Source organism: Phragmites australis, chromosome 3, assembly GCF_958298935.1.
Source record: "Phragmites australis chromosome 3, lpPhrAust1.1, whole genome shotgun sequence".
Lineage (NCBI taxonomy): Eukaryota > Viridiplantae > Streptophyta > Magnoliopsida > Poales > Poaceae > Phragmites > Phragmites australis.
In genome coordinates, this window is record NC_084923.1 from 42,016,374 (window position 1) to 42,033,756 (window position 17,383).

Here is a 17,383-nt window from a genome sequence, read left to right on the forward strand (position 1 = left end):
GAGGTTCTGGGTTTAGAACCGGAGGAGGAAGAAGGCATAACAGAATTCGTTATCATCTTTGGCCATGCCTCGCTCCGGCGCTCCTTCCTCTACTTATCATGTCCACTCGTTACATGTGCCAAGCCTGATAGTATCTTGCTAATTCTAGTTAGGCTCCGTCTAGCGTGGGTTGGCCTTCGGTGTGCCTCCAGACCGTCTAGGCTTGTTCTCGGTCATCTTCCTTTCGGCGGCGTCCTAGGCAGGTGCGCTGACATCCCCTCCTCCTCGACTGCTTGCTTTTCCCCAAGCAGGCGTCATGGGAAAGCGTTGATGCAGCGCCTCCGCGTCCTCCATGTGGTCAGCACCGCCAGTGATGAAGACCACTTCACCAGAACTTGCATGACCGTCGATGCTCCATGGGTGATGATGCGGTGCTGCAAGATGAGCTCGGGTACTTGGAAACAATGGTCAGTGGATGGCAATTCTAGAAGTAGCTAGGTGTTGGGGCCGATGGCTGCCTTCAATTGAGATACATGGAAGATTGGGTGCATGGTGTTGTGTGATGGCAACTCCAATTTATAAGCAATATGTCCAATTTTCTCCAAGACCCGATATGGTTCAAAGTACTTAAAGGCGAGCTTGTGATTGGCGTGGGCGATGACAGACAATTGCACATAGGGATGGAGTTTCAGGAACACCTTATCGCCCACCTTGAATGATCATTCTGTGAGCTTCTTGTCTACTTGCAACTTCATACACTGTTGGGGCGCAGGAGGTGCTGATGCAACAGCTGATCCATGAGTGTGCATTCTTCCAACCATGCGACTAGCTCAAGTACTAAACATGAGTCCACCGATGCAATTCCCAGGCGGCGGGGACTGGTGCCATAAAGAACTTCAAAGGGTGACTTGTTCAGCGCCGAATGGAAGTTGGTATTGTACCAAAACTTCGCTTGAGCTATCCACTGACTCCTTCGAGTTGGGCAGGCATTGACGAAGCATCGCAGGTACGTCTTCACACATTGGTTGAGACGCTCTGTCTGGCCATCCGTTTGAGGGTGGTAGGCAGAGCTCATGCAAAGCTTTGTGCCAATTAATATGAAAAGCTCTTGCCAAAAGTGGCTAGTGAAGATGTGATCCTTGTCGGAGATAATGGAAAGCGATAAACCATGCAATTTGTAGACACAATCCAGGAATACCTTAGCGACTTGTGCGGCGGTGGACGGGTGAAACAGTGGAATGAAGTGGGCGTATTTTGTGAAATTTTCCACCATGACCAACATAGAGTTAAAGCGGCCGGAATGAGGAAGACCTTCCATGAAATCGAGCGAAATTATCTGCCAAGATTGAGTTGGAACTAAAAGTGCATCTAGGCCCCATATGTGGGTTTTGGATAATTGATGACAAACGATTAAAGGACTAATGACTTTATTGAGGTTATGAACATGTTTTAGTCCCATTGAAAAAGTTAAATGACGTTGGTGTCCCTCAAAAAGAAAAGAGAAGCAGGACGTAGTCACTCAATAGATTTAATTTAATTTTATGTTTTGAATTTGAGTATAGGTGTGCCATTTTATCAAGAGAGATGCGTTTAGATTGACTTGAAAATGTTTTAGTACTTAAATAACTCTTTTAGACCAAAGATGGGTGTCACAAATCACCCCACGAACACCGGGTAGTTCTTAGTCTTTGTCTGGACCTGGAGGCTCTAGGTTGACTCGGATACTCTGGGTTGACCAGAGTCTCTGAGTTTAGCTTTGGCAGGGGGTGTTCAGTTTGGTGTTGGAGTCCAACCCGGAGTCTCTGGGTTAGCCTGAATACTCCGGGTGGTCGGAGTCTCTGGATGCTGCTTCTATAGAGTTGCTCGGCTTGAGTCAAAGTGTTTCACCCGGAGTTTTCGGGTTGACCTGGATACTTCGGGTTCTGTTGTCTATCTGGAACCTCTGGGTTGGGCTCTGGATAGGGCTCTCGGCTGAGCGGTTTAGTACAAATTCGGAGTTTCTGGGTTGACCCGGATATTTCAAGCCAGTATAAAAAGTACTGTAACGACTAGCTTTTAGGGGATGGGTTTAAATACCCCCTCACCCCTCCTTCATTTGCTGCTAAACCAACTTGAGACAAAAGCATTCAAAGCCTCTTTAGAGTCCTCCCACTCCTCTAGTGTATTAAATTTTGCAAGGATTTGAGAGTTGGGTTGGGAAAGTGAGATTGAGTGCTTATGATTATAAATCCATCTTTGAGCATTTGAGTTCGTCATCAAACCGTTGATTCGTGTTCTTTACTCTTGGAGCTCCGTGCTCCTAGACTGATAGGTATCATCCGGAGAGCACCCAAGCTTGTTGAGTGCCCTAGGAAGTTTGTGAAGGTCATCCTCGCCTACGTAAGGAAAGAGAAAAGTTGAGTAAGCCCCGAGCTTGATTTTCGTGGTCGTTCGATGAGGATAAGGGTTGAGAGAGACCCGACTCTTTGTGAGCACCTTAATGGAGACGTATGATCATTGGATCCAAACTTCGGGAAACAAATTCGTGTCTCCTTTGCTTTCGTTGTTATTTTAGTTGATTTTGGATGATTTACCCCGATCTACATGATTGTGTGTTTTTAGTTGCAGGTGAAGTGTCAAAAGGCTTACATACGACCTTAGGAACATATGGTAACACTTAGAATTAATTAGAATTGCTTAGGATTTCATACCTTTCCATTTCTTGTTTTTACCCGGACTATCCGGGTTGTGCCCGGAACCTCCGTACTCCGAAGTATCCAGTTTGACCAAGAATATCAAGACTGTTTAATCTGCTACAAAGTTTTAATTTTTAGGAAACTCCTATTCACCCCCTCTAGATGACATCACTTACATTCAGGGTCTGACAATGGTTGTAACATACCTGGGTATCTGGTCCTTTCCATCTTGGCTTGTTGACAAATGGGGCAAGCCTTCACCCAATCGTGAATTTGAACTTTCATGCCGCGCTAGGCGAACAACTTATTGATGTGGTGGTAGGTGATCGGGAAGCCCAAATGACCACCAATGGTGTTGTGTAGTGCCTGGATTGTCTTTGGTGCAATTCGGGAGCGTGCCCAACCTAGATTCATTGATTGTAGCGGATAATCCCTCGCTGAAGTGTGTAGCCGTGGCATTCTGATTTGGATGCAGCAAGTTCAACCAACAAACGTTGTGCACCAGGGTCTTGTGTGTAGCTGGCTAGAACTTCCGTAAGCCAAGTAGGCTGACAGGAGGATATGGCATTTAATTCCATAGTATCAACTGGTCATTGAGACAAGGCATCTGTAACATGGTTTATGGATCCTTTCTTGTATACAATTCGTAATGTAGACCAAGTAACATGGTTTGCAGATGATTCTTGCGCAGACGACCAACTGTAAGAGGGATGCCCAGGTACTAAATTGGAAAGGCCGATAAGGCACAAGGAAGAAAGTCCCGTGCGGCTAATAGCTCCTCCTCCGCGCAGCATATGGGAACAACCACACATTTGTCCAAATTCGTTTTGAGCCCACATGCTGCACCAAAGAACTGTATGATTTGCAAGTGAGCTTGAATGTCCATTGAAGAAGGCAACATGAACAGGACAGCATCGTCCGCATAAAGGGAAACACGGTGCTGAATCGAGTCAATGATGCCGACCGTTCCAGCCTTTGTAATGAGACGAGCAAGCGTGTCCACCGCCAGGACAAAGAGGAAAGGAGACAGCAAGTCCCCTTGCCAAAGCCCACGAGCATGACCAATAGTTGGACTGAGATGGCTATTGAGAAGAATCCAGGTAGAGGAGGAACCCAGAATCACCCCGATGCAATTACACCACCGATTGCCGAAACCCCATATACGAAGAAGATCCAAAAGGAAAGCCCAATTCACAGAATCAAAATCTTTAGAAATTTCCAACTTGAAGAGGATCTTTGGCTTCTTGATTTTCGTAAGCAACCAAGCAGTAGAGTGGACCAATTTGTAGTTTTCACAGATGGATCGGCCGGAGATGAAAGCACTCTGGTAGTTCGTGATGAGGGGGCTTAGTCGCGGAGCATGCCGAAGAGCTAGAACTTTCGTGATTATCTTGCCCACGCTGTGGATGAGGCTAATTGGGCGAAAGTCTGAAGGTGACGAGGCCCTAACCCTCTTCGGAACCAATGTGATGAAGGCGTTGTTGAGACGGTCCAGTCCCCTCCGATCACCAATGGTGAAGGCATGGATGGCCAAAGTCACGTCATTGCTGATCACCGGCCAGGCGGCCCGGTAGAACTCCGACGTGAAACCATTAGGACTCGGGGCTTTGTTGGATGACATCGAGCGAATAGCTCCGAAGATCTCTGTCGTCGAAAAAGAAGCGTCCAGCGCCTCAAGGTCCTGAGGCATAACTCCAAGCTCATGCAGGTCAATGGAGAATTCACGTGGGGAAGACGCACCGAGGATTGAGCCAAAGTGATTGAACAACGCCTTTTCCATATCATGGTGGGAGGAGACAGAGCCCCCATCCGTGGCTAGGGAAGAAATGTGGTTCTTGCGCGCATGGTAGTTGGCGAAGGGCTGAAATAACCAAGTGTTTGCATCGCCGTCCCGAAGCCAAGCCGCCCTAGATTGGCACCTAGCGGTCGTACGCTCAATGGAGGCTAGGCCGAGGCACATAAGCTTTATATGTTTGCGTAGGACCGATTCAGTTGTTGTTAGTGCCCTGCTTTCTTGTGCTCTGTCGAAACGAAGGACAACCTCCCGTGCCATAAGCAACTGCTCCTTGATATTACTAATGTGTCTACTATTCCGTCGTTGGAGCTCAGTCGCAGTCGCCTGAGCAAGGTATCCAACCGGAGAAGAGGAGGCAGCGAGAACTCAGAAGGCTGCAACCTCCAACCATACTCTACAACGGAGAGGAAGTCTGGCATCTTCGTCCAGAAGGATTCAAAATGGAACCGGTGCCACCGAACAGTCTGCACCGAAGTAGATAGCAACAACGAGCAATGGTCTGAAGAGTTCAAGGACAAAGCTTGTAAGAAGGAGTCTGGAAACTCCTCGTCCCATTCTGGAGAAGCCAGGGCTCTGTCAAGCCTCACAAGAGTCGGTGAAGCTCTCTCATTTGACCATGTATAGCATCGGTCAAACATATGCAAGTCGCAGAGCTCTGTGGCATTGATAAAATTATGGAATCTTGAGATAGAACGCCTATTTAGCTTGCCGTTACTCTTATCCTCCGCTGAAGAAATCATATTAAAATCACCCATGAGCAACCAAGACCCTGGCAGCAACGCACGAACACTAGAGAGCTCGGTGAGGAAGGCCTCCTTTAAGGACTCGTCAGTAGGGCCATAAACGGCTGTTAAGCAGTATGAACCCTCCAAGCTAGAACAGATGCGCACGGTAACAGAGAACTGTAAAACGTGGACAACAACAAGGGAAAGTGGCGAGCTACAGGCTACAAGCACACACCCCTTGTCAGCCAGAAGGAAGGAGTAACCAGCGAAGGCTGGGCCACAAATTTCATTGACTAGGAAATGGTTGATTACATCTAGCTTAGTCTCCATCAAGCAGACAACTGAAGCATCATGGTCTGAGATCATAGTTCTAAAGACATCCCGGTGGGCTCGGCAATTGAGCCCATGGACATTCTAACAAAGAATGTTGTGGCTATCCATGAAGAGAGACAACGACGTAACACTCCTGCTAAGCAACCCGTGATCAACAATCTGGGATCTGAGCTGCGGCCAAAGCTACCGCGGACGCCTATCCAGGGAAGAGGTCCCGGAGCGCTTGGAGATGCTGGTCCGACAGCGGTTGGTCGAAGTTCTGCAGATACTCCTGACGAAGTTGAGGAGTAACGTTCTCACCCTCCTTTAGGAGACCCAGGTGGCGCATGAGCAAATACTCACCGCGTTTGGAAGGGCGGACCGCTGTTTTGCATTATTGTAGCTTTCAAGTGTCAAAATAGTTGTTGGAAGGCTGAGTTCAATGTGCTTAATAAGTTGATTGGGAATTATATTGTTGGTCCTTCATCTCCATTTTAGGGTAGCTACTTGGGCTGAACAAGATGGACCATCTGCCACTTGTTTACAACCTGACCAAAATCTCTTCTATATTGCTTCTAATATGAAGCATGGTATTTATGCTACTGAACTTAGTCACTTAGCTCTCACGAAAAGTATGCTTAGAAAATAGTCAACAAAGGAAGGATGTGGTCTATAGGTCGCACAGTCTTCTTGCATTATTAAGTTAAACCATTGTTTGGTGTCTGTTATTTACGGCACCACATTCCTAAGAAAACACTGGAATACTTCTGCTACTTACACAGATAAAGCGGGCTCAGTTTAATGCATCAATATCTGCTATACTCTAATATCACAGAAATCTAAAATATGAATTGTTTTGGAATTCCAAGTCTCATGAGTACAATTTTAGTAAATTATGAAATTTTATTGCTATTTTATATTATTCATAAGCACAGCAATGCATTTGGATTCACAATCACCTCACAACAAGTTGCTAGTTACTAAAAATAATTTAGTACATACTTTGTTGTACTAAGTGTTCCCAGAAACTTTAGACTGCTAGAAGAGCTTGAGCGGGGTGAGAAGGGCATTGTGATGGAACAGGGAGCCATGGGATGGATCACGCTGAAGTCATCTCTAATAGATATTTAAAAATTTATTTTATATAATACTATTACAGTATCCCTTAACACTATTATAGTATCTCTTATTTTTTTATCTCCAGCAATTACCCTATATTTTAGGAAAAATACACCCCTAAAGTCACTTGGATTTTTACTCCCCCTAAGAAGTTGTTTTGTTGCAAAAAAAACCCCCAAAATTAAAAAAATAAAGAAAATTGCAAAAAAAATTCTAAAAAAACTAGAGACAATTCTAAGACCTTCTGTGATTTTTTTCTTTCAAAAATAATATCCTTAGCATCATATTTTATGGAGAGGAAGTTTGAAAAAAGAAAAAGAAAAATGTGCCACTCATTTATTAACTCATGTTATTTTAACTTTGTCATGTCTACCATTATTTTTTCTACACAAATAATTGTTTAAGTAAACTAATAAAAGTGGTTGCACTAATTTTAGGGGTGTTATGGATTAGTTATAAATTAATCTATCTGCAATACATTTACTCAATTATGTATGTTACAATAACTATTTCAAGATTTCATGTATTTTTAGAAGATAGAGGATCATGTAAGAAGACTAAAAAAATTAGTTTCATGATTTTTGGATTAGTAAATAATTAACTATGTATTTAACTCGAATTAATAAATGAGCTGCACGTTTTTCTTTTTTTTTCAAACTTCCTCTCCATGAAATATGATGCAAAGGATATTATTTTTGAAAAAAAAATTCACAAAAGATCTTAGAATTGTCTCTAGTTTTTTTTAGAATTTTTTGTGATATTTTTTAAATTTGTTTTTGAATTTTTGGGGATGTTTTTCAACAAAACCAAATCTTTAAGGTTTTTTTTTCAACAAAACAACTTTTAGGAGAAAAAATCAAAATACAAGTGACTTTTGAGGAGTTTTTTTATTTTTTTTATATTTTCTACTTTCTATTACTCTACTCTTCTCTTTAAATCCATAATCATACACCACAACAATAATATGGGAGCTCTATTAAGGACAAATTTGCTCTTCTTCCTGTACTACAGTGACTCGCCCTCATCACTGTAGCACCATAAACGGCCGCTGTTGAAGTAGCGATGCGACTACCCATCGGCATATCCAATTGGTACAGTGTTTTACCTGAGCTGGAGTTGGCCTGATGACATATATATGCGGTCCTGGACAGGAACTATCATTGGTCCTCCCAATGTATTCTCCAGAAATAGTGATAACTAGATACAGATTGCATGTGCTTTATTATGCTCAAACCAGAGGAGTTACTCATCTTTTTTCTTTTCTTGCAGACTGTTCACGAGGGAAGGATCTATCAATTGAAGCTGTTCTGTGATACAGATTATCCAGATAAACCACCGACTGTTCGATTTCAGACTCGAATCAATATGACATGTGTGAATCAAGAAACTGGATTGGTACTGATGCATTTATTTTTATCTGTGCCAACTTTTGAGGCAGTTTATGAACGATGGTAGGCCTAGTACTTAACTAGCAACTTTATAGGTTGAACCAAGTCTATTTCCCATGCTTGGGAATTGGCAAAGGGAGTGTACAATGGAGGACATCCTAACCAGCTTGAAAAAGCAGATGTCAGCTCCTCAGAATCTTAGGCTGCACCAGCCTCATGAACGTATTTTCCTTTTCATTGCTTTGGTAACTGATATACAGGGAATGATATCAACTGTAGCTACTTGGAGGAAACGATCATAAAAATCTGAAATCCCTTGCTGCGAGTAGCTTTTTTTTAAAACACGGGACCCTTTTTATCCGGAGTCTTCATTGGAGGCCAACAGGAGACGCTGGGAATTGAACCCTAGCGGGCTCAGCTCTACTACTGAGCTTTGTCACTGAGCTCCTTGTCCGTTCGCAAGCTGTGAGTAGCTTGTGAAGCCATAACATAATTTACTTTCTTTGAAATGATTGCAAACATCCCTGCTTGAAATTTTCTAAAGCTAGCAATTGTTGCAGATTTTGTTGCATGCTCTTGCAATCATGGCCATCTGCAATCCTCATTATGCGCTTTAGTAAATAGTAATTGGTTATGAAACTCTGGGATGAATCTATGAAATATACAGTTCTCTTCCATGTTAGTGAGTGCTCTCTGTTTAAATCACCGCTGATTCTTAGGCCGTGTTTGTTTGCTGCTTCTGGTTCTGCTTCTGCTACTGGCAGAAGTCAGAAGCCAGAAGCCAAAACAAACGAGTTCTGGAGAAGTGGCTTCTGGAGAAGCCAGAAGTCTACTTCTGAGGAAAATAAACTAAAGCTGAGAAACTCGCTGAGATGTGCTTTTCTGAGAAGCTATGTGCTGAAAGCCAAAAATTTATTGTAAAAGCCAACAGTCTATTTCCAAAAACAGTTTTTCAGACAAGTCAAAAACACAGTTTTTCAGAAAAACACAAAAACAGAAGCTCAAACAAACACGACTTTAGTCTACTTGTCTTTCTGCAGGTAACGAAGACCAAAGAGTAGACCAGAAAGGGCTAGCTCCTAGATATGTCATCATGTAAGAGATGCATTGTAATGTACAGTATTGAATCGAGTAGCATGAGACCCGGAAGCGAGGAACCCCGGAAATCCTGTAATTTGGTGGCATTCGATCCTAACAGTGCCTTTGTCACAATAAAACTTCGATAACTTTGTTAAATACCTGTGTCTGCTGTTTCACAGAGGCATCTCTGCTAAATCTTTCTGCCTGTTGTTACTCTGTACTGTTGGGTAATCTGTCCAGGCCTGGTGAGTTCTCCAGGAACAATACAGTGTATGATGTCAGAGGCATCCGTGTTATTTTGTTCTTTTGACCCTGTCGCGAAGAGATCTGCGTTATGATTAAGCTGCAAAATATGATGCTCATCAGAAGCAGATATGTTTTCGGAAGGAGAGGCAACACCTTCAGAGTCATAATCAAATGCATGCTGTGAGAGGAGAATTTCATCACTGCACACACCATATTCAGACGAGCTGTTTGCATAGACCGGAACCCAATTTCAGTGCAGTGTCTATGCTCAAGGTTCTCTTGTAGGCAATCTGCTTGTCCACTTCCACTTCCATATAGAGACTCATGGCATTTCAGCTTGCGAAAGTTCCTCTCATGAAGACAGGGATGGAGAGGAGGAAGAAAGGGACGGTCCTTTGAAAAAGGCGACCCTGAAAGGCAAGGGGACATGTTGCAGTTTGCGCCAAAGCCAACAGCACGAGCAGAAGAAAGCGACATGCTCCCCACTGTTGCTTCCCCATCTTCTTGCTTTGCAAACTGCGAAGCTGACAGCACATCCCATCCTTTGAGCTTTGTCTTTCACACAGAACAATTGGCAACGGAAGCTATGGCTGCAGCGTCTTTCACACAGAACTGTGCTGAGCGTGCAAGTAACCCTCACATTTTCCTACGTGGTTAACCTCCATGGCACCTCATCAATACTGCAGAGAGCGCTACTAACCAGGTAGGTGATCAAGAATCAGGTCATTTTTCAATTGAGTGCTGCATTGAAGTAACGACTGCGTGATTCAGAAGTGACAGGAGCCATTATGGGCTCCTGGCACCTGTCATCAGACATATACCACCGCCCACACCGGTACCAATCACCATCTGCAAATCTTTTTCAAGCAGTCAGAAACTACGGTACTGATCAGATGGGTTGGAGAGGGACCACTGACCCAAAATAAACCACTGACAAGGTACTGAAATTGAGTAGTGCTAAGAACAAACCCCAACATATCCAGAGCAAAATTAGCAAAGCTCTCCAGTCCCCATCCATTCATACTAGCTTTTCACGCGTAAATCTTTTTCAGAAGGCACTAGCAACTGTAGCCTTCATCTTTGCAAGACCAACCCCAAAAGTCATCATCGCCTTAGCTTCCATGGTCCAAACTACTACTGTTCTATGCGAGAGCTGCATGTTTATTGCTATTTTCTAGAGCGTCTTTGAGACTTTGACACAGGCCGATGTGGCATGCTGGAAAAGCATGGCCTCTGTCGCTCTCAGCTTAGCCTAGGAGCGTCACCTTTGGCCAACAACATCCTCGCAGCTCGGTGGCCGTCTCGTCAGATGCTTCTCACTTTGACATGGTTTTTCTTCCATTCCTGTTGGTCGATTTTGAAGCTTCTAAGTTTCTAACTATACTGTGACCGGCATATGGACTGAGGTTTTGAAGCACTTGTTAGAGGGTCAGCATTATGGTGATCGCTATAGTTATGTAAAAATAATATTATTTTTAATAAACGAAAAATCACATTCCTTTGTAGGTCAATTATACATATACACATTGGCTTTGTATTTAGTGTGTGCTTCAACAGACGGACTCTCAAGAGCTGATAGCTACGGTATGTATGCGATTGGAGGAGACATCAGAACGTTCTTCGCCAGACGTGAATAAGGTTCTATACGATCATAAGTCCACCATAATGATACTATCGGCTTTAAGTTCTCCCCCCATCAAATGAGTTTTTGTTTGTTTGTGGTGTTCTACTTGTCTTTTGGTTGTGTGCATCTTGGTGGTATAGAGGCATAGAGCGAATTCTTATGTGGTCGTATCTCGTTATTATAACGATGAGAGATAATAAAACTTCTGTAGGACCTCTTCTTCAGGTCACCTTATATAACTCATACCAGTCCCTGGATCAGTAGCTGGTATGCACATATTTTCAACAGAAATAAACATCACAGATATACATCGATTAAAGCACGATATTAGGATACAATACATAGTTCATTACAATAAAGACCCGTATGCATAATTAAAAAAAGTCTCACAACACAACAGATACATCGCAAAAGTGACCCAAGCCCTACATGCAACTTGAGTGCGTACGAAATCTCATTTTTCTATTCTTCATCTTCACATTCGACGAAGTCAGCCACTGGATCATCTGAATTCACATATAGCAAGAGTGAGTATATAAGGTAATCAGCAAGTCCTACCTTAAGGGGATATATTAGATGCATAAAGGTAGATCAAGGATAATCCTATAGAGTCTTTAGATTTTGCAGAAAGCTAATTTTCGATGCAAAGTTCAGTTTGCAAAGACTATCTTAATTTTTTGAGGGAACACATAAGTTGAGTTTATAGGGTTGTTGACCCTGGGGGAGATACTTCCATCCCACCAGCTTCCACACTTCTTTTGTCGGTGGACACACAGCCCGAGATACTCCAGGCACATAGTCAATATTTTTTTGAAAACACAGGCACATTGTCTACTCACACTACAAGGAGATAAACATACCGAAAAGCTAATTATTGTGATCAAACCATAGCATGTTCTTGACCGAGGACACGGTTATCCGGATATGTTTAACACTCTGCAGATGTTGTACACTTTACCCATAATATATGCACATACTACAACCTTAGCAACTGGTGAAACTGTCATAACGAGATGCAACGTCCTCACAATATAGCCACATTATCTACACACGAGGTACTAAGATACCAGAGGCCTTAGAATATTCACGGGAAGGACCACGTAGCAATCCTAAGGCTTTGACATATCCTTAACAATATCACCAGTCGGACCTTTGGTTACGCACTGTCCAAATCTTCTTCTGGTTCGCGTTGCCACTACCGGCCTCCAAGTGGGTACCGAACTAAACTAAAGGGGTTGGGTCAAGTCCTGCCCATTCAGGTCACGTGGTTATTGTTAGATATATATGTATATTTGTATTTCCCCATTGTATAAGGGGTTTTCTGCATATTTGCATAATCCTGTACATGTATATATTTGGGCCCTGAGCCCCCATTATGAATACAAGTGCTATTCATAACATGGTATTAGAGCCTAAAACTAGGGTTAGGGTTCGTTCTCTCTCTCCCTAGCCGATTTTTTTTCTCTCTCGCACGTTGCACTTGCGTGCTACTGTTCCGCCGGCTCGGATCTCGTCGTTGCCGTCGGCATCCGTCCGTCGTTGCTGCAATCGGGCCGTCGCCGGACTCCACAATCCTGCCGCCGCCCGTTTGCGTCGCTGCTGGACGTCGCCGCCGCTGGTCGTCGTTGCTGCTGGACGCCCGTTTGCGGCGCTTCGTTCCGTCACCGCCACCGAACGCGCGCCACCGACCTCGCTTTGCTCCATCCCGCTGCCACTGACCGCGCGCCGCCGCTGCCCGACCTCTCCAGTACCGCGCCGCCGGCCTCTTCTCGCCCTCCGCCGCCGGTATCTCGCCACTGCGTCGGGGTCCGTCGTGCCTAGGTTTCCGCCGTCGGGAACTCGTCTTCGCCGCTCCTCGCCGGACTCCGCCGCCACCGGACTCCAGCTCTGCATGGATTGAATACTAGTTAGAATGTCATAGCGAACCGGCCCTTATACAACCGAGACAAGTGTCTCCCAGCAAGAACACCACAAAAACGAATCTTGCTTTAAGGTAATTTCCACCTTTGTGGGTACCTTACTCATCCCATCAAAAACACACTAGAGTTTTCATTAATATATCTTACACACACCAAGCACACAACACTTCACACTTTTTAAAAAGTCATGATTAACATATGTAATTATCCTGATTCTTTAATTTGAGCAAAGCAATCCTAAGCATGCTAGTAAATAAGTATTCGTCCAAACAATCATTATAGTTGATGTTGAGGACCTTCTAGGGTTTCAACAGAATAAAAGTGATAATATTAAGGCATGACATAAACAAGCATGCATATCCCTATAATTTGAAATAATAACTCTACGGGTTGTGTTTGAAAGCATAGTATCAACATGATCAACGGTGTAGCACTTATCTTTGTTGAAGTCCTCGCCCGCTCCTTCTTCAAAGTCTGAATCCTCTGGGTCTTCCTCGAACACGCATTCCTCTAACAAACGCAACAAACGATAAAAACGCACACACAAACAATCAATCAAATGATTATATTAACAACTAATTAAATTACAAAAATTATGAAATTAACATAATTGGGTAGATCTCGAATTTAGATGAATATCGGTGAAAGAATTATCGAAAACGGAGTTAGGATGGAGGAGAAACGGGTGTTTGGATCTTGTCGGGAGGTAAAATCAAGAAAAGGAAAAAGAATATTCTCATAATATTCCTTGGCTCGACTTTAGCCGGTGGGATCGCCTCGGCTCAAGGTGGATTTTGGCTTGGCTTAGGTCGATATGGCTCGGCTCGGTTTCAAAGGCTCGGGCTCATTTTAAGTGGCTCGGCTCAGTTCTTTTTCTTTGGCTTGGCTCACATAGGGAGGTGGCTCACAGCTTGGCTAGGAGGCTTGGCTAAAGTGTGGGACCCACATGTCAGCGTGAAGGGATAAGGAAGAGAGAGGCGATGGTCATTCTGTGGCTCCAAACAGATCGAGAGGGAGACGGAACAGAGGGAGAGAGGGGCGATGGGGGCGGCGGCCGATGGTGAGTCGGGGTGGGAGAAGCTTCGGTGACTGGCAAAACGGAGAGGGGATGGTCGGATCTACACTATGGTGCAGGCGGCTCGTGGCGAGGCTAAGGTATGGGGTCGGATTTAAGGATTTTGGGGCTTCTCATTTGGAGGAGAGAGGAAGAGGAGAAGAGTGGTGGAGCTCACCGGCGGCGGGCTTCGGGTGTGGTGGTGGCAGTGGTGCTTTACTCGGGTGGAGGTGAGGGAGAGAGAGAGAGGGGTGGTGTTGTGCGGTGTGGAGGAGAGCAGGGAAGAGGGCACTGTTCCTCTTTATAAGGGGTGACGACATAGGCAAGGCAATAGTGCGGGGTGCGAGGCGGAGCTCGAGGCTCGAGGAAGCAGTGTGGGGCACGAGGATGGCTGCGACGCGTAGCGATGGGATAGGTGCCATGGCGCAGAGCTTTGGCACGTGCAGCGGCAAGCGGCGCTGGGTTAGGGGATGGGACAGAGGGAGACAGGGAGAGAGACGAGATTTTAAGATTTTTTTCTGAGAAAATACAGGTGTGACAGCTTCTTTATTGAAAAATATGGACTGTGGTTTACAGGTGGCGGCAAATATGAAAGTGCTAAAAGATTCCTGCTTTTTTAACACCTTTTTCTTGCAAGGAGGAATTCTAGATGATGTTGATACGTTCCTAGTAGTATTCTCTACATATTTTTCCATAGACAATGGGTAAAATACAGGAGGATTTTGCTCACCTGTTTGAGAATTTTGGGTTGTTTGGTGCAGCTAGAAGGGAGGAAGAGACCATGCTTTTGTTGTGAAGTCAAGGGTCAAAACAAAGGGGTTAGGTTAGAACTTTGAAGAGAGAAGGATCTGAACGGAAGTTCACTTGTTTAAGGGAGTGTTGCAAATCTTACCCACTGAATATTGCTGGAACATTCTTTGTGTGGTACTTAGTCAATAGAGGCATAAAGCACGGTCAAAGTCACGGTCCTTAATCTGAAATCCTGAAGTGTTTGGCCGAGTTCTAACAACTACGTGTTCAGCAACTGACGATACAGACGTCATGCTGAACCTATGACTGGTGAGGCTGCCACAGCCCATAGAGAAACTGCAACACCAACAAGCTCACCTCTCTCTCCTCTACCTCATCGACGAAGATGACATGACGGGTGTTTTGCCCATTATTGTTGGACTTGCTCTTACCTGCTTCAAGTTGATTGATGAATGTAAGGTTCGATTTGACCTGGCAAGGTTTTCCAGAGTTTACCGTTAAATCCTCCGTATTGTTGGAAGCCAAAAAAACGAAAGTTTAAACCTAAAATCAGCCCAGAGAATAGGAAATACTTTTCATGTGAACCAGTTCAATTTCCGCATAAACGTAGGAAAATCCAAACAGAGTCGCTAGTCCACCCACTGCAAATTGGCAATATGGCGTGCTCTTGAATACCGAGCTCGGTCGGTAGCGCTCGTTGTGGTCGAGCGGCCGGATGCGAGTTCGATCCCAGGGACCTTACTTGCGTGCATCACTAGGTTTTTCCTCACTTATCCTTTGGGATGAGTCTCGAACAAGTTTTAGGATACACGCTTGAGCGTTTAACGAGACTGTATGTTCCCTGTGCGCTTGAGGGCTTAGGGTCCTCCTCTCTCCTTTTTAGCGCATGTACTCATGTATGCGCATGAAACGTAAGTGTGATATATATGTGTTGTGTGTGTTTTGATTTGTATTTTAAAAAAAAAGATAAAATCTAAAAATTGTATGCGCATGAAACGTAAGTGTGATATATATGTGTTGTGTGTGTTTTGATATGTACTTAAAAAAAAAGATAAAATCTAAAAATTGTATATGTATACTTTAGTCTTATAGTATACGTATCTGTTTTTCTAAAAGTACATAAAATTGCACGCGAGTTTGAAACAATTTGCTTTTCTAAAATTTGCTTATAGCAAAAATTTTACAAATTGTTCTATTTTTATTAAAATATATAGTAGCTGGATCTAATATTTACATTTAAATGGTTCTAATTTGTTCATAAAAATTATTGAACACCCGATTTGAACTGTCTTAATTTATTTATTAAATTGCTCATGGATCTATTTAATTTGCTTACGATTTTTCATAAAATTACTTACATAACTGTTGTTAAGAGGCAAACGAATAGATGAATTTTTTCAAATGTTTTCACTGTTTTTTCGCCAAGTATTGAAGTTTGTCATATATAAGTGAAGTCTAAAGATTAAATAAAATGATCATATTCAGATTTTTTTTATTAAACATAGATGTATATACTACACGTCTAAAGTATGTATATGTAGTTTTTATATATGATTAAAAAATGGCATACTCTTCCCTCTCAAATCTCACTAGATTTTCGACGACACTAGAGCCTTTAGAGGCAGGCACAACTCACGCATCACCTGGGCACGAGACCCGTAAGGACAACTTGCTCGCGTATCAAAGCCAAGAGCTTGAGGTGATAATGAGACGGGTTCCCCGAAAACTACTGCCGGTAGAAGTTCCGTCCGGCTCCCTGGACCGGAGACGAGCGCTGCTGCACGGCCGGTCCCGACTCTCGGATCGATCACGTGAGCCGAGCCGATACGGGGTGTGGTCGCGCCGAGCCGATACGGGCGAGGCCCACGGGGAGGAGGCTCATCATGTGACGCGGCAGCGTCGTCTACCTGGGATGGGACATGGGAGCACGGGACTGGGGATTTTCAGATTTGGAGGGCTCGCGCCTCGCGGCGGCTCGCCTGGTCCACGCCTCCACGCAGGACAAGAGATGCAGGTGACCTACCACGGAAGAACGGATCAGTTCCGGCCGTCTCGTGAACAACACACACTTGTAATTCTGGTGCTCATCTTTCAGAAAAAATCGGAGTTGTTTGCTGACCATTTCGACCCACCAGATTGAGAGAGAGAGAGAGAGAGAGAGAGAGAGAGAGAGAGAGAGAGAGAGAGAGAGAGAGAGAACTAGCCACGAGCACTTGGGAATAGCCTAGAGCTTTTTTTCGGCTGTTTCTTCAGCGATTTCGATGCGTACATCATCCAGTCTTGGAACGAAAATTCAGGACGTGAGACGTCGCCCCATTTGGCAATGACCCCATTGGAGCCGCTGATACCTCGTAGTTTTCTGAATTCTTTGGGCAACGCATGCTCACCCGTTTTGAATTATCAGCGAGTACCATGGCAGCTATTGATGAACAACACCTAATAATGCTCGGCGACAGGCACATCACTATACACATCAAAGCTATCCAATCCAGCCAGGCCTGCAGACCGACCAGCACTCCAATTTCAAAACAGTCTCACCGAGAACAAGATGCGTGGCACCAGATCACGACTCATGAGAAGGTAGCTTTCAAGGACTGATGACAATGCCGGCGGCATCAAACAGCTGCCGCCGGAGAAGTAGATACAGTATACCACCAGACTTCCCAAAGCATGAACCCACGAAAATCACATCGGCCATGCTTATCGCTCATCAGCTA

The 17,383-nt window shown here is 44.2% G+C and overlaps 1 pseudogene; it reads left to right on the plus strand.

Annotated features, from left to right (window-relative positions):
- Nucleotides 1–309: 309 nt before the first annotated feature.
- On the plus strand, nucleotides 310–9,092 carry LOC133910736 (ubiquitin-conjugating enzyme E2 variant 1D-like; annotated as a pseudogene).
- Nucleotides 9,093–17,383: the final 8,291 nt, after the last annotated feature.